This window comes from Rhipicephalus microplus, chromosome 1, assembly GCF_043290135.1.
Source record: "Rhipicephalus microplus isolate Deutch F79 chromosome 1, USDA_Rmic, whole genome shotgun sequence".
Classification (NCBI taxonomy): domain Eukaryota; kingdom Metazoa; phylum Arthropoda; class Arachnida; order Ixodida; family Ixodidae; genus Rhipicephalus; species Rhipicephalus microplus.
Genome location: NC_134700.1, coordinates 104410552 through 104424869, shown reverse-complemented (window position 1 = coordinate 104424869; position 14318 = coordinate 104410552). Strand labels below are relative to the sequence as shown.

The 14318-nt window shown below is 45.3% G+C and overlaps 1 protein-coding gene across 8 annotated transcripts in view; it reads right to left on the bottom strand.

Annotated features, from left to right (window-relative positions):
• LOC119172020 (cytochrome P450 2J1) overlaps positions 1 to 14318 on the bottom strand; it is a 273137-nt gene that overhangs the window by 214859 nt on the left and 43960 nt on the right. For 3 of the 8 annotated variants that reach the window (XM_075886659.1, XM_075886662.1, XM_075886678.1), the window contains exon 1: positions 9909 to 11691. The exons of 1 other annotated variant lie outside the window; for it this stretch is intronic. The gene's annotated coding sequence lies outside the window, so the exon portion shown is untranslated. Of the gene's footprint in view, positions 1 to 9908; positions 11694 to 14318 lie in introns of those variants that run through there. 4 more of the 8 variants (XM_075886682.1, XM_075886653.1, XM_075886673.1 and 1 more) reach the window with 4 other exon arrangements.

The window sequence follows — 14318 nt, the reverse complement described above, 5'->3', positions numbered from 1 at the left end:
CAGCGACAAATTTAAGACAGTAATTCAGTCTTGATTTTGTTCGCTAAAAATGAACTTTTTACTGTGCTCAGAGTGTAGTCTAATAAAGTAAACCAAGTCATTGTTTATCTTTAGTGTCCCTTTAAACTAGGGAAATGGGCTAGTTATAATAAATTTTTGCCCTGATCGTGGTAGTGTCCCTTTGATGTCTTCGTTCAAATCAGTTACTAGTGCTTTTACACTGCAAATTCTTTCGTCTTGCCTAGAAAATAGAATTAGTCCTCAACATCTCAACTAATCTTCTTAATTACCGGGCTTCTAATTCGATGGAAATTGAAGAAAACTTTAAGTTTTAAAGAAATTAGCATACTCCTTTTTGTTTTGACATTTTCGCGACTACCTTGAGTAATTTTTTTTGTGTATTAACAGTAAAAAGGAGACAAATGTCTCCATGCTTTCTCGTGAGTGAGGACTTGGCGTTACGTTTACGGTTGAGTTGATCGAGGGCAAGAAATTACAGTTATTAGACTTTTGTCATTTTCTATGAGTTAGCCATGTTTCCTAGGTTGATAACCGTGTTCATGTCGTCGAAAAAAACGGTACTACACTTATGTTTAGGACCACCAAAAGTTACGAAAAATGAAATCGCATTTACTGCTCAAAAGCCTGCTATTACGAAGTCCCGTGAGCATGGTGCGGAGCGCTGTGTCCAACCACAGATTCAGAGGCTTCAGAATGCATGTTTCGCGGAGTTATCTCTGGCTTGTTGTAGTGAGAGGCTCTTGGAACGGGGTGAAAATCAAGATCTTCCTGACACCAGTGATCATAAGGAAAAATAAGATAGGGTGTCAATTCTCACAGCTTGAGGAATGTCGTGAAAACATTTGCGAATAAAACACAATGTTTGCTGCTCTAGAAGATCTATCTACAATTTGCCTTCTTGTTCAGAAAAAAATAGAAGCTAGTGAAAAAAACTGATATCAGTTAAGCTAAACAAGTTTCTATTTATGCAACCTGTAATAGTAGAGTTGTGACCACGATTCACTCTACTGTACCAGGCTGCTGACCTGCAGGTCGCGGGATCGAATCCCGGCTGTGGCAGCTGCATTTTTCATGCAGGCCAAAATGCTGTATGCCCGTGTGCTCAGATTTGGGTGCGCGTTAAATAACCCCAGGTTGTCGAAATTCCGGAGCCCGATACTACGGCGCCTCTTATGTGGTGGTTTTTGACGTTAAATCCTACATATAAATCAACTATTCACCGTACTTGTGGTAAATGGTATGTGGGTCATAGCAGTAAATGTATCAGCGTTCGAGGAGCTTAACCAGTCTTTGAAATAAGACCTGATGCACCATATTTTACGCCGCATTGTTTTACCTGTGGCTGCTGTCTTATGATTGTAGATATATATACGTACTCTCTAGGCACACTAACTAATTAACCCGAGAAGGAATCATAGATTTTCACATTAGAAGAACAGGAGACGAGTGCGTTAGCCATTCGTCAATTTCCTAAACAGAGAAAGAGTTTGTATATCTGCTTGGCACGTCTTATATTAAGGGACATGTTTTATTTTCTTAAAGATGCGCCCGTGTTTATTTTAACTGGCATAATTTAGACTTCATCCAATGGACTTGTCGACCATGCTCGTTTTTTTTCACCGCTACGTCTTTATCTGAAACAAATTTTTCAATTACGAATTAGCGCTCGTTTTTTGGCGTTTTAATCTCATAGCATTGCATTAGTCGCGCAAGTATTCTAACTCGCCCAAAATTTTCATAAGGAGCATGGTGCATCATCACTACGGAAAAGTAAAGTCATTCGCCTGGCGTAGCGATTCAACCTACCCTACCTGGCTCTGACACGAGGAATGTTACTTTCGCAGAGGTCGTGGATTTAATTCAGGCTTCGGTTGCAGCATTCTCTTAGGAACCTAACAGGTGTGCTTTGTGATGAGCGACTAGAACGTCCAGCTTGATGACAGTATTCGAGGGCCCTCAACCATGGCACCCCATCTGTATTACTGCAATAGAATGAACAATAAAAGTAAACAATTGGTCAGCCTCTACACACTAACTGCCATCGCTTGCCCCGAATACTCCAGTGTTTCTGCTACTGGTAAAAATCAAAATGCAGCTGGCGGTTGTCAAACCTGCAAGGTTGTGCCAAGGGGGACAACCACACCGCAATTGAGCTGAATCAGCTTTTCCGTATCGCGTGATAATAAATTTCGTATGTGTTCGCTTAGTGCGCTCTTTGACGCAACTCGTTTCTCGGGTGAATAATAATAATAATAATAATATATATATATATATATATATATATATATATATATATATATATATATATATATATATATATATATATATATATATATATATATATATATATATATATATATATATATATATATATATATGCTGTTAATATTTCAATTGTGAAGTTCTGACGTCACTAAATCACAATTTAAGTATAAAAAAGCCGAAGTGGAAGGTTCTCGAAATTTCAGCCACCCTTGCTTCCTCAGCTTGGTGCCCCTAAATCTAAACACACGGCCCTCTAGTATACTTCCCCCATAAAAATGTGGCCTCCACGGCCGGGATTTGATACCTTGACTTTCGGTTCAGCAGTCGAATACTCTAATGACGGGTACTAAATAAGTATGTCCCACATGTTGAACTGTTCCACGAACAAGGATAATGGCGGTAAAATTCATCTATAAATATGGCATAACTCATGGTCCTGCAAGCACCGCCGTGGTAGTCCAGTGGCTAAGGTACTCGGCTGCTGACCCGCAGGTCACGGGATTTAATCCCGGCTGCGGCGGCTGCATTTATGATGGAGGCGGAAATGTTGTAGGCCCATGTGCTTAGATTCGGGTGCACATAAAGAAGTCCAGGTGCCCAAAATTTCCGGAGTCCTCCACTACGGCGTCTCTCTTAATCATATGGTGGTTTTGGGACGTGAAACTCCACATATCAATTTATCAATGGGTCCTGCAATATCACCAGTAATATATTCTTCGCATGCTGTTATGAAATATCCGATGAATATATTACTGGTGATATTGCAGGAACCATATATTCTTCGCATGTTGTTATGAAATATGGGGCAAGACGAAGAGGTGTGTTTTTGAATAGGAGCTACTTCTGCTAACTCCAGCGTATTTCAGTTGTAATTTAAGTCTGTTTATCAGTTTTCGCTGCTCCCGTGGAGGGGATGAATGTAGACCACCCCGGGCGCCTGCTGGCACCAGCGGCGTCAGCGGCGGCCGCCTCCAGGAAGCGGATGGGACAAGCGAGTGACAGCGACAGTGAAGATACTCATGCTTACTATCTCAGCAGTGAGGACTTCTCACATGACGGTTTCCAACCTGTGCTGAGCCGCAAAGCGAAGAGGAAGAACATGAGGACATCCTCATCCTCAACTATTCAAACTGTAAGTGAAGCGCCAAAATCGAACACTTATACCATCCTGTTTCTGCCTGCACTTCCTACCGTCAGCATTAAACGCCTTAACACACAGTCTGTGTCTGTTAAGGCATCTTTGGAAACGCTCGTGCCAAATGAGATCACGGACATAAGAGTGAACGCCAGAAAGATTATGCTGGCTGTGGACGTTTTGCACGCAAGCGCGTTGGGCGTTCTGCGCAGTGTAACTGACTTGGACGGCAACTAGGTGCGCTCTCATGTTCCCTTGGGATGTGATGTAGTAACCGGCGTGATCTACGACATAGATGTGGCTATTTCCATTAATGGCTTACAATTTCTTGTCAAGTCAACAACTGATACTCCAATTGTTGATGTAACCCGGCTAGGCAAGTCTCGCTGTGGGAAGATTGCGTTTAAGAGCACATCACTCCCCTCTCATGTGAAGGTGGGGTACTTCAGACATGCTGTGCGGCCTTTCATTCCAAAGCCTCTCCAGTGCCGTAGATGCATGAAACATGGACATATGAGCAGCGTCTGCGAGAATTCGGGGGTATGCCACCACTGCGCCGAGCATCATGAAGCGGATAAGTGCGTCGCAACTGTCAAGAAATGCTCTAGTTGCAATGAATCCCATGAAGCCACATCGAAGGACTGCCCGCGGATTCAGAACGAAATTGCCATCTTGAAGGAGATGGTGCGCGATCACTCATCTCATCGAGAAGCCGCAGCTAAAGTCAGAAGGCGTCGTTCACGTCGACGTCGGTCTTCGAGGACGCCCCCTACCTCCTCGACACGTTTGCCAGATCCCTCATGAGTACCACCTCCATTGCCTCCCAGACCACATGCCGTGGGAAAGGCTGTAAAGGACAAAGCCAGTGAGCATACCCTAACTGCGACAGAGTGGCCTGTACTTCAAAGGCAAGCAGCATCCAGCGAACCGAAGGAGTTTAATGACGGCCAGTCCGCGATCCCTGTTCGAGATCTTTCCAACCAAGACAGCCAAGTGACTGCAATCGTGCAATCAATAATTGCCACGATTCGCACGCTACCGAGCAGCATACAATCTCTGTCTGCTAAGAGTGCACTGCAAATACTGGATGCACTGAATCCAGTTCTTGCTAACTTCGTATAAGCACAATGGCTCAACAAAATCTCATCTTCCGCACTGAAGTTAAAAGTGCGTCGATTTTTCAGTGGAATGTCAGGGGCATGAAGTCCCGTAACTCGGACTTTCGCCAATTCGTTCGGGCCAATCCATTCCCTATACTTGTCATATGTGAACCAAACGTATCAACGCCTTATAGATTGTCCGGTTATGAAGCTTTTTGTCAGTCGCTTGCGAAGAACGAAGCAAAGTAATTGTTTACATTCGCACAGACTTGACTTATCTTTCGCACCCAATAAGTTCAAATGACGACAATCAGTACGTGTGTCTTCGTGTAAAGAAGAATGCAGTTTCGTTCACGCTTAGAGGTGGATATATATCTCCGTCATCGCGATTTGACTGCGACAGATTAAAAGACATCCTAATGAGGACCGATGGGCCTTGAATCATCACCGGTGACTTCAACGCCCATCACATGCTTTGGGGGAGCACTAGGATGAATGCCAGGGGCCGGAACATTGTTACATTAGCTTCCGATTACGACCTTTCCATCATGAACGATAGTACCCCCACATATCTGCGGGGTCTCACGTATGGCAGTTGCCTTGACCTGACATTGGTGTCACGTTGCTTCTCTCTCAAAGTTAAGTGGTTTTGCGATATTGAGACTCATGGGAGTGATCACACACCCACCTACGTGACGATCGATGGTATCATAAAAAATTTCTCTTCCAGTGTTGCAATTGGCACTAACTGGTCGTTGTTTACATCGCGTGTTGAAAACGCTTGCCAAGAAGGCCTCGCCTGCAGCCTGGAAAATACCATAGTGGAAGCTATGCAAGCGTCCAAATGTAAATTACCGTTTTCGTCTAAAATAACACAGTTTGACATCGAACTGGAAAAATTACGAGCTATACGAAGGCGTGCTGAACGACAATACAGACGCACAAGATCAATTTACGATCTGAGGGAAGCAAGGCGCCTACATAAAAAGATTCAAAGACGCATTTACAAGCTGGAGAGTGAACGCTGGAAAGCATTCTGCGAATCTCTAGACCCTCATAAACCGCTGTCATATATCTGGAGAACAGTTCGTGGTCTTCGCTCCTCTCCGCAACAACGGCACCCTTTTGAAGCTTTGTCACTCCATCATGGAAAAACAGAACTCGAGGTGGCTGAAGAATTTTGCACGAGAGTTGCCGGGAATATTATGAACGAGAGCATCGACGCCGTGATCGTTCCTGAGACGCGATTACCAGAAATGGACATTCCATTCACCATGGAAGAACTGGAAGGTGCGTTAGTCGCTTCTAAGCGCATGTCATCGCCAGGTCCTGATGGTATTACTTATCGTGCGTTGGGACACCTTGGACAAAAAGCCAGAAAAGAACTTTTAACATGCTTCAACAACTCCTGGCTCAGCGGCAGTGTTCCCCGAGAATGGAAAATAAGTCGATTAATACCACTTTTGAAATCGGGAAAATCACCATTGGACTTGACAGCGTATCGCCCTGTTGCCCTCGCAAGCTGCCTCGGAAAGAACGGTGATGGAAAGAATGGTTCTATTTCGTCTCGAGTGCTACTTGGAAAGATACACCAAATACCCTTCATGCATGGCAGGCTTTCGTCGGGGCCGCTCCTCCATTGACTGTGTCCTTGACGTATCTACATTTGTTCAACAAGAAAAAAGTCGCAAGCGCATATCAGTGGCACTCTTTTTTGACGTGAAGGGTGCATATGATAATGAAGCTCACGATGCCATCCTCACTTCTCTCGCAGCAATGGGCATTGGTGGACGAATGTTTCAATGGATAAAAGATTATATAACTGGCAGGAGTTTCTTTGTACAAACATATGAGGGTACAACTGCTCGACATTACGCCTACTGCGGAGTACCTCAGGGAGGTGTTTTAAGCCCCACACTGTTCAGTGTTGCCCTCATTGGTCTGGTGAAGGTTCTGCCAAAGTCGGTGTGCCTATCCATATACGCCGATGATATTTGCCTCTAGAGTGCTGCAGTTACTCGCCCTCAGGTGCGTGCACGAATACAGCGGGCAGCAACCCTCACAACAGCCTACCTTCAGAAATAAGTCCTAAATATATCAACTGTGAAGTGCGCGTTGATGGCGTTTACACGCAAACCAATGACGCCATACCCTGTTTACATCAATGGGCAGAGTGTCAAATATGCACGGACGCATCGTTTCCTGGGCATAATAATCGACAGAAGTCTTTCGTGGAGCCCACATTGTGCGTACTTGAAGAAGAGACTGCTATCTATTGTGCATATAACGAAATTCATGTGCGGAAAAACATGAGGAACTTCTGTGGCCTCCATGCTACAGCTGTACAGGGCCCTATTTCTGGGTCTAATGCGCTACAGCTTGCCGGTACTGACTAACACTTGCAAATCGAATACTCATTCATTGGAGAGTTTGCAGGGTCAGGCACTGCGTATCTGCCTAGGACTGCCCCGATGCGCTTCTACTTATGCCACCATCATGCTTGCCAAAGACCATCCAGTCAGGACATATAGAGTTGGGGATTGTCTTAGAGCGCACATTCGACATGCTAGCCGTGTCCCCGACCACCACTTGGCCCTTCTACCTTCCGCAAGACCACGTGCTACGTTTTCAGACGTCATAGCCAAGCACCTAAACAGCATTCTATCAGGATATACGCCAGCTGCGAGAATGGCATGTCCTTTGTGGTGCCTCGACCAGCCGCAAGTACGTCTGGAAATTCCGGGAATCAAAAAGAAAAGCAATCACTCCAAAGTGGCATTGAAGCAAGCAACACTGCTAATATTACATGAGTTGTACTTAGACCGAACGCAGGTATACGCTGATGGGTCCGTCTCGTCCAGCAGTTCAACAGGTGCCGCTGTAATTCCGGCTGCAGCAATGACAATCAAGTTTAAGTTGTCGCATATGACTACATCTATGGCATCAGAGCTTGCTGCTATAAGGGCTGCTTTACAATATCTCGTTCAAGAACGTCCAGGAAAATGGGTCATATTCTGTGATTTGAAGGCAGCGCTTCAGAGTTTGCAGTCTGCCATGCGTAGGAGGAGTCATGACCAATTGGTACAAGAAATAAGACATTGCCATCATGAAGCTCTAGCACGAGGGCATGATATTATATATCAATGGCTGCCTGGACATATCGGTATTACCGGAAATCAATTAGCCGATGATGCAGCCCGCTTAGCCCATGAAGAAACCCGTGTAGTTCCGATTCCTCTATCAAGGAATGATGCAGCAAGACAACTTTACCTCCTGGCTCGAGATCTCACACGCACGTTCTGGTCGTCTACCAGCTTCCAAAGGTGTCAACTTTGTGAATTGGATCCTTCACTCAAGCTAAAGCTACCATCGCAACTTTCCCGCTCCGATGCGACACTGTTATGCCTCCTTTGTTTGGGTGTTGCATTTACAAAGGTGTACTCCTTTCGCATTGGTATGGCAGACACTCCTACATGCGACTACTGCGGAGCTGAAGAGACCATCGAACACGTCCTGTGCAGCTGCGCTTGCTACGACACACAGCGATGCCAGCTCCGGATGGTTTTGAATCAACTTGACCCCGAACCATTTTGTGTGCAGAAGATACTAGGACCTTGGGCATCTGCCTCAGTTGCGCAGAAAGCAACTAAAGCCCTGCTACTTTACCTAAAGTCAACAAACCTGAGCGACCGCCTGTAGACTGTGTGTGCTCCCCGAGTGTGCTCATGATTGTGTATACCTTCTCATCTGTCTGCAACCTCTTTTCTCCCCTTTATCTCTTCCCCAGTGCAGGGTAGCAAACCGGATGTGCGTCTGGTTTACCTCCTTGCCTTTCCTTGCATCTTTATCTCTCTCTCTCTCTCTCTCTGTTATGAAATATGTTTTAACTGCGTATTACGCAAACGTAGGTTAGCTTTTATAGGTTGTGTTGGCCTGTTCGTGCATCGTTACCAGAAAGTCGTGGCGCAAAGTTAGCAGCAACAAGAAACAAGAACAGGCACAAAGACTTAGCGCAAAATAAACGTGGCGTTTTTTCTGTCTCTTCTCGTTACGCTTCATATGAATGATGATATCAAGTACATTATGGCGCAGGGGCTACGAGCTTCATAGTTGAAAATTTTGTTGAAGCACGCACACACACAAAAATACAGATGGACAGGCGAGGCTGACAAGGACCGCGTTTGCAGTAACGGATCAGCTGACACGTGAAATAGTGGAATCATACCACATCCGAAAGAGGGGACACGACTGTGCTAGCCGAGCCACGGCTGTGCTTCATAGTAAAGAATACGCGTATCTGGACACGTAGTGCTCGCGAAAAATAATAAATGGCAAATATTACAGACAGTTTTGTAATCCCGATAGTAGTGCTTTTTTGTTGCACACGTGCGAGCAACCATGCAACCGCTTTAAATACACTGTCACTTGTGAGAGCAAGCGCTTTCCTTGTCAGCCTCTTTTGTCCGCCTCTCTTTTTTTTCTTTGGTGCGCTTAAACTAGATTTTCAACTATGTAATCCAGATTGATGATGAATGAATAATAGGTGGAGTTTAACGTCCCGAAACTGCGTGAACGTCATCCAAGTGGCGCAACTTACCATCTTGCGGCAAAGAGCATTTATAAGCATGGTGAATAGGAGGGCAGGTAGAAGAACTTACTCCCAGTGCTTGCTACATATCATTGTACTTAACATTTGCAGTATCCAAGCTACTTAAAAGATCACCATCTGAAGGACTGTTGTCGTAATTATCCCTATTTATAAAATTTAGTGTCCTACCCCTTTGCGATCACAGCTCATTTACCCGTCATATGCATGTGGTCAGGCCAATCCTCTACCAGCGCAGGAGCATTTCCCTCTCTTCCTTAGTCATCTAAAAGGACTCTTTTCCACACCTTGACAACCCTACGATGCTGTCGCATTATTAAATATAGCACCGGGGTGTTCCAAATGTTATGACTGTGATGTAGGCCGAAGACCCCTGAAGCTTCATTGAGAAAAAAAAACTATTTAGTTCCCAATTTCACCCTCGGAAAGCTGGAGACAAAGTGCAAGCTGCTGTCAAATACAAGCTGACCAAATGCCCAATTTTCCCTTCTGCGTGTATTGCTACGCTCATTTTTTGTTTCAAAATAACCCGTCCAACAGAAAGAGGGGAGAAAGCGGCTGTCATCAAGCTTGGCTTCACAAATGAACCAATTCTGCACTCGCCTTCGTTGCACACAACGACACAGCAATGACATCCCAGCGTTCTATAGACTGAACATTGCGCGTGTTGCCAAGAGCAGCTATAAGTAAGCAAAATAAGCATTGGGATCAAATAAATGAAGAAACGTATAAGTCTAGTATGCATCTATACGGTCATTTGAACAGTCAGCTGAAAACTCACCTTGAAGGTTAAGAGGCTGGAATGCAGAATGAACCCGCAGCCGGGCGGTCTTCGGTGCTTTGGGAGCCGACGAGGAACAGCTGTAAACGCGCACGCATAACGCGCAAGCGGAAACCATACCGGCCGATCGCTATTTCGTCATCGTCCCCTGGGGCTCAGCTTCCGGGGACAAGGCATATCCGACGCGCCATCATCTGGCAACACGAACCACGGTGCTTTGACGGCATTTTCTTCCTCCACGATTGACTCGTTCGGCGTTGTTGCCAACTGGAGCGGAGAGGTTGGAAAGAGAGGCGCCGTTTGCAGGCAGATGCAGCGCGGCGGACGCGAGAAGTCTCGCTCTTGTTTCGTGGAAAGAACGGTGACGTACCTCGGGGACGCGCGCCCCTTCGCCACCCGATATCGCACTGACGCCGCCGGCGGGTGCGAGGAAGGACGCGTACGGGTGTGTGTGTGTGTGTGTTGAGCACGTGTTGGCAACAGATAGATTGTCTATCACACGATTGCTGCCGCGGCGATGGTGATGAAACCGTCTACACCCGTTTTCAAAACACAAAGGGGTGACGTCTCATTTCTTTGGGTGTTTTCTTCACTTATTTATTCGTTTAGTCGGAGAATCTGCCAAGATTTTTTTTATCGTCGACGCGTTCGTTACGGTCTCAAGGCCGAACTTCACGGGATGTGTCAGCAGCCGAGTAAGCAATGCGCATGGTCTGTCTGAAATGTGAATGCAAAGAGAACCTGCCAATTATTTCCGTAGTGTGCTCATTAGCGCGAAACTTCGAGTTGCACGGTACTGCCATATTTTCTCGTGTAAAACGCGCAAACCGATGTTTCCCAAGACGCAATAATAAATTTTTCTCACCTATTTGTCCACTCAAAGTGTGAAGTCCATGAAAGTGGTAATAAATTTATGGTGGACACGTATCGAGCCATATCGCTGACGACCTACTGTTGTAAATTAATGGAGCACATCCTCAACAAAGCCATTGTAAATTACTTAGAATCTAACAATATGCTGTACCCAAAGCAACACGGATTCCGTAGGGATCTCTCCACGGTAACGCAACGTGCAGAAATAGCGCATGACTTCGCTGGCATAATTGACTCCAAACTTCAGGCTGACGCAATGTTCATAGACTTTGCGAAAGCCTTCGACCGTGTGCCTCATTCCAAAATAATAGCCAAGCTTGAATCCTTTGTAGTTAATAGCAAAGTAATTGCATGAATTTCGGCCTACTTGACTAATCGCTCCCAGTATGTAACCTTAAACAACGTAGACTCTGACTGCCTCAGTGTTTTTCCGGTGTACCCCAAGCGTCTGTTTTGGGGCCAACATTATTTTTTGTTTACGTTAATGACATCTCTTCTTGTGCAGAACCAGGTGTAACATTGCGACATTTCGCAGATGACTGCGTCATTTACACTACAATACACGGTATTGATGACCAACTAAACTCAATTCTTCTTTACAAAACATTTCGCAATGGTGTGAGATGTGGGGAATGGAAATAAATGTGTTTAAAACCACGTCCATGAGCCTAACCAAGAAAAAACGACCTTTTTTGTGTGTACAATCTTAATGGTTCTAATATTAGCAAAGTTGACAAAGTAAAATATCTGGGCGTCACATTCTCGCAAGATTTAAAATGGGAACAGCACATTACCAATACATGTGCCAATGCATTTAAACAACTCGGATTTCTGCGTAGAAAACAGAGCAAAGCACCTTCAGCAGTTAAACTAACCGCCTACAAAATCCTGATCAGGCCCATTCCAGAATACGGAAGAATAGTGGAGGACCCTCATCAAAACCATCTTCGCGAAAAACTTGAAAAATTGCAGAACAGGGTCCCGAGGTTTATATACTCAAAATACTCCTGGCACGACAGTGCAACGGACATGCGTCAGCAAGCGCTCCTAGCAACTCTGTCTAGCCGGCATCATGTTGCTTCCATGAAGTTTTTTATCTTCTTTTTCACGGTCACCTTAAAAATCTGTAAAGACGACTATATTCATCCGCCTGGCCGCTGTTCTAGTAGGACGAACCGTGATAAATGTATACAATGCCCACAGCAATGTGCTTAAATATTCCTTTTTCCCTCGCGCTCTCACCGCTTGGAACGCGCTATCAGGTGAAGCTGTTAATATTACAAATATTGATTAATTTGGTTCTTTTGTGGAGCAGTAAACAGAGCCAGTATAATTACATTTTGCTGTTCTTGTTGTTGCGATAACGAAAAACGTGTTTTGCAGTGGTGCATTGCAAGCTTTTGTACATATATATTGTTTTTCATGCGTAGTAAGTGGTTTTTATTATTTTTTTCTCTTCTTCTCAAGTATCGGAAGAGCACCAATGTAGTATTGTTGTACTCGCTATTGTAAGTATTCCGCTGTTGTGCGTATCGTTCCTCAAAATATTGGATTTTCTGAAATTAGTAACTAGCTGGTTACCTGTGATGATGTATGCCCGCTTCCTGTATGGGTCTGCAGAAGACCTACAGTATTGTCAAATAATTGAATAAATAAATAAAGTAAAAGTCGGAATTTTAGTGTCTGTACGTCGGCATATGTTTGACTACGCATTTAAGGGTTCTGCGCATTAGAACTAAATAAAGTTGAGTCCGACTACGTGCGAAAATATTGTGAAAGATAATGCGGGTAAACACGAATAGAAGACAAGTCAGACACACAACACAAAACTCCCTCACCCGATGAAAGGGAGTACTGCACTGAAAAGCTAGCATGCATCGACAATAAATCACCTACGCACACAAGCATGACCATAGGGGCGCCTTTAGTCAATCAGGCACACGTGCGGGTATTTGCCAGAGATAACCAAGATAGCTGTACAAGCATTCTATTCCTTCTTTATGTAGGTTTATCGAAGACTGGGCCGCTCATGCATCTCTTTATCTTTTTCTCTACACTATCATCCACTGAAGAGCGCCCTTTGAGGTGATAGCCGGCCTGTTTTTTTGTTTTCTAGCACTCGTGCTTGCACTCCACCCTTTTAATGCATCACATAATCACCATAAGCCATCCCTGTACCATCAAGTATATGGTTCTAAGGCAAATGTTTCAAATGTCTGCGTTACACGGTAGTCGTGAAGAAAACGTGGTGCCAAAATGTGAGCGTGCCAGATCCGGCATTATTCTATAAATGCAGTTAATCATCGTTCAATTAGATTTACGCTTCGATTTGCCATCTTTAACCGCACTTATCCTTGGAAATTCCAAACGGGAAAGTATGCGAGGCCACGCGAAATTCCGTTGAACAGTCTAAGAGATTTACGCATAACCTTAGTTCTGAAGGTCCTTAGTTACCCAATGTTGGCTGCAGCAAGTTTTCTTCTACATTATAACTTATTTTGGATTTTTTTTATTTGTTTCGCTGGAAATTCTGGGAGCTGCCACTCCCTCCTTTGCGGTGACGCTTCAGGACACACCTGAGAATGTTCCAGGCGTGCAACCGTCGCGCCGGGCTTCGTCGTCCAGGAAGCATAGCAACGCGTCGAGCGACACGGACAGCCAGGCTACCGATTTATACTCGGACGACTTTGAGTCATCGGATAGTGACTTCACGGTCGTCATGAATTGATCTACAAAACAAGGACTGCTGCGGACGGCATCGTCGGCAAATGTTTCCACCGTTAAGACTGCACCACAGCGGTGGCCGCACACCATGCTGTTTATGCCGGAAGACCCTGCATCTAACTTGCGACTCCTCAACAGGCAAGTTCTTTCGGTGCTTCTCGAGAAAACCACACCGAATGAGATTAAAGACGTGTGGATCAATGCACGGAAGGATGACCTTGCTGTAGACTTTATGCACCGTAGCGCACTGTAAAGCCTTCGGCACATAACAGATATCGGCAACTTGAAAGTTCGGCCAATGGTCGCTACAGGTTGTAATGGCACTGTAGGCGTCATTTATGATGTGGATCTTTCCATCCCAGCTAATGACCTGCCAATACTAATAAAGCTAGCAACACAAGGCACCCGCATCACGCACATTACCAGACTCGGCAACTCCCGCTGCTTGAGGCTTGTGATCGAGGGAGACAGCCTTCCCTCGTATGTCAAAGTTGGCCATGTTCGCCACTCAGTGCGTCCATACATACTGAAGCCACTGCAATGCTACAAGTGCTTCAAGATGGGACACGTAAAAGGTGTCTGTGAGAACAAAGTTGTGTGTCCGCGGTGCACTGAGTCTCACTAAAAAGACGCATGCGGTGCCACCGTGTTACGATGTCCAAACTGCCACAGCGCTCATGAGGCCTCATCCAAAGATTGCCCGCGGATGCGAAACGAGCACGCGGTACTCAGGCGTATGGTGCGGGACAATTCAACGCACAGGGAAGCTGCCGCTACACTATGCCGACGACGGCGTCATGGGCGAAGACCATC